The following is a 4,301-nucleotide window of genomic DNA, read 5'->3' on the forward strand; positions in this document are numbered from 1 at the left end:
TGTCGTGTCGCGATTCAATTTGCTATATCTTGTATGATCAGGTTTCAAATGACATCAAGGCAGGCGTTGCTTATCAGCGTAGGTTGATTTTGATAAATATGAAAGGAGGCAAGCACGCACAAATTGATTTATGATTACTTTGACATTATGGGCGAGTTTTCGGCCTATGTGTGGGGGTGATGAAGCGCAAGAATGAGGTGGTCAGCATGGAGCCAGCAGAGATCAATTGGGTGCATTAATGAAGTCCAAGCACATCCGGGTGCTTTGACTTCATTCCCATGAATCATTCTCAGGGATCCGGCCAAGAGAAATGAATCGTGAGGCATTGATTGATCATGAAGAGATATCTTTTCGGAAAATATAAGAACGTAGAGAAATGAAACAAACCTTGGATATTTGTTGATTATTCAGGCGTTTGCAGTAATATGAATGAGGGCAGTAATTAAATCTTATCCGTCATCGAAGATGGTTTGCTTGATTGGAAACGGAAAGTTATTTTGGATGGTTGATGAAACAAGTTGAGCGAAGCATAACTTTTTCTAATCCACCAATTAAGAGACTCACGTGTTCTGATATGATCAACACCCAACCATATGACCTAGTACACCGTGGATCGATCCGTGGATGGAATGAAGTTTTGAGCATCCTAAATAAAAGTTATCAATCAGAGTGAGAGATATACCAGTAAAGCCAAACTTATAAAGAATCGAGATCAAGTAGGAACATCGGACCAAATTGGAAAGATGGTTTCTCTATACGTATATCGAACCTGTGTCAAAAGCCAATTTGGGTTGATTCACTTTGAGGAATGATTGCTTTCGGGTTAGGGTTGGTGAGATTGGGCAAGTTTGGTGAGATTGGCTAGAGGTTGGTGAGGAATTGTTGGTTGTATTTACTTAGGTTAACTGACACGAAAGTGACACGGGGTGGGGCCATGCAGCCCGGTTGTCGGGGCTGCCTCAGCTTGTACTTCGACGGGGCATTTGCTCGAATCACGGATGGTAGTATGATGCTCATATTCTGCTGAGCAAGTAATCTAAATGACCGAACGGTACTATGACAAATGCATGAATATCAAGTGTGTCAAATGAGGGCTTTATTAAGTACTTTCAACCACAAATAAGTGCACTACAACATGGATTGGGTCTTGTTGGTGGCAGCGGGAGGTTCGGCTTTGACCGTGTAACGTCGAGCTAATATGTCCTGGTACCAAGTCTGCATAAGGTCTTTATCATTCATGATGGCTGCAGGGCCCGCTGAGAGCATCTCAGCGGTAACCTTGGAGTCGCTTGTTTGATGCACAGCAAGCTTGATACCATTGGGGAAGCTTGTAGTTCGCAATTCAACATCACAGTTGCGCCTTTTGGGATGGTTGTGGACTCGGGGTTTTATGAGCTTGGGATCGACTTTTTCGAGGTGCTTTACTAATATCATGACAGGTAGGGTCAGTGGCCATGACCCTACATATGTAATAGGTTCAGACTGGAGTTGAGAACTTACAAACCAGCTGATTCAATTCCAACGTAAAATCTTTTTGTAACTGGTCATTTGGACTGACTCCAGGAGGATTTGGCTTCTGGTTCGAAGTATCGCGTCGGGTAGAATAATGATCAAATCTCTCAAGGAGATGATTAGGAGCAGAATATGCAGCCAGGTACACGTGATCTGAGCTGAATTCCTTATTCCAGCCTGCCGAAGGGTTGGTTGTTGTAGGGTTCCAAGAGGCTGCCATGAGGTGGTAATGCATTCCGTATGCTTTATGAGCCGCTTCAAGCTGAGATTGAAATTTAGAGAGTGCGAAATTAGTGTGGGTGAAAGCCACGTATTGAAAGATGAAGGCCTACTGAAGAGTGTATTTGTTCGATTGTTTCAATCCCTTTCGCTTGATACTTCGCCCTATGAGTTGCGTGCCGGCTCAAGGCCAGATGATCTTTGACCTTTTTGACGTTTATGAGTCTTTCAAAGACCGGGCGATGTTCTTCTTCTTCAGCAGTTAGTAGTTCATGCGGTTGAAGGTGAGCAGGATCATTTGAGATCACAAGGGCGATGCGATCGAAGAGGGTCTTTTGGAAAATTACAACATCTGGTGTTGAAAAGCGACAAATCTCCTTTGTCGAGATACCTGAATTCCTGAATTCCCGTGACAGTTTCTAGAAGTGAGTCTCAATCACTTCTCGTCACAATACCTGAAACACTAACCTGAATTCCCGTGACAGTTTCTAGAAGTGAGTCTCAATCACTTCTCGTCACAATACCTGAAACACTAACCTATAAGGTTTGTTCAGGTCACAATATAAAATAAGGAAAAGGGTCGACGCGATGAGTTCAGTAAGATCTAGCGTTGACAATGATTCAGATGAAAAAGAAAAAGATAACATCACAGTATGATAATTAGTAACAGTCATATTGAAAATCAAACTAATGGAGAGTAGAGACTATTGATGATAATGTAGTGAAGGGGTTGAACTTACTCTTTTCCTTTCCGTAAGAAGACGGATAAAGGAAAAGAGTATTAGCGCGAAAAGGGGGAGGCGCAATTTAAATAGGGATCATTTAAGTTTGAGTCTGACATCTTAAGTTTGAATAAAACTACTGTATTTTAGTATGTAAAGTGATTTGATACTTAGAGTCTTATTCACCTTTCACCACGGCTGAAACCTAGGTACGAGAGACTGAGGTGTCTCTCAACACACCCCCTGTTTCAGCTGTCCGTGTATGACTTCTAAACCAATTTGATGACGCAATTCCTTGAATGGTCCGGGGTGAAGTGGTTTTGTTAATGTATCAGCAAACATGTTCTTTGTACTAATATGCCTAAGCTTGATTAAATTCTTCTCCACTTGTTCTCTTATCCAATGGTACTGCACTTCTATGTGCTTTGTTCTTGCGTGAAAAATAGCTTTCTTGGTCAAGGATACTGCACCTGTACTATCGCTGCATAGAACCGTGGCTTCAGATTGAGGTAGTGAGATGTTTGACAATAATCCTCTAAGCCATACTACTTCTTGACCAGCCTCTGTTGTAGCTTTGTATTCGGCCTCGGTTGATGATAGAGAAACGGTGGGCTGTAAACGACTTTTCCAACTTACAGCAGCTCCGTTAAGTTTGAATAGATAACCGGTAGTTGATCGTCGTGTGTTCGGATCACCAGCCCAATCTGAATCAGTGTGGCATTCAGGATAGCACCAGCTCTGATTCCCTTCGATAACATTGTCTTGAGGTGAATAATGTAGTCCTAAGCATTGAGTACCTTTCAAATATCGAAGTACGTGTAATCCCATCTGCCAGGCTATAGTTGAAGGTCGTGAAAGATGTTGAGACAGAGCACCTACTGCATAAGCAATATCCGGCCTTGTACCCTGAGCAATGTACATTAGGCTACCCACCAAGCTGTTATACGGAAGGTTAGATTGTTTGAATTCGATAACGTCAGAGTCGGTGGCTTTCATGATCTTTGTGCCGCCTGGAAAAGGAGTCGAAGCTGGTTTGCTATCTTCAGCATGAAATCTTTCCAGTACTGTCTGGATGAAAGCTGATTGACTTAAAGCATAACCCCCATTGTCTGTGGAGTAGATCTCAATACCAACAACGCAATGTGCCGGACCCAAGTCCTCCATCTTCCACTTCATCTTCAGCAGGGATTTGATTTCATCTATTTTATCTCCGGTGATTGCCATATCATCGACGTGGAGGTAGAGTAAAGTTTCCAAACCTTCTTCATCTTTACCATACCAAAGACAAGCATCATGGGGGTTTTGAATTAGACCAATACTTAATAATTTATCTTTAACTTCGTCACTCCAGCATCTAGCGGACTGCTTGAGGCCATACAACGCTTTCTTCAGTCTAGCTACCTTCCCGTTTGCTCGCTCAGAGTCGTATCCTTCAGGCAACTCCAGATAAATTTCCTCCTTGAGATCACTATTGAGAAATGCGGCTATAGCATCCATTTGCTCAATAGACCAATTCTTAGCTGCTGCAACTGCTACAAGGATACGAAATGAAGCTAGACGGCCAGTGGGTGCGAAAGTATCATTGAAATCTATGCCTTCCGTTTGAGTATAACCTTTTGCTACATATCTTGCCTTATGTTTAGATATTGTACCATCGGGATGAACTTTATATTTGAAATGCCAACGCCCACCTACTACAGGTGCATTCTTTGGTCGGTCCACAATTTCCCACACTCCCATGTTCATAATGTTCTGCATCTCCTTGTCACACGCAGCTTTCCATTTGTCAGCATCGGGCATCTTCATAGCCATTTTATAACTCTTTGGTTCAGCCCTAGCCTTCATAGC

The sequence above is a fragment of the Melampsora larici-populina genome, assembly GCF_000204055.1.
Source record: "Melampsora larici-populina 98AG31 unplaced genomic scaffold MELLAscaffold_4, whole genome shotgun sequence".
Taxonomy (NCBI): Eukaryota; Fungi; Basidiomycota; class Pucciniomycetes; order Pucciniales; family Melampsoraceae; genus Melampsora; species Melampsora laricis-populina.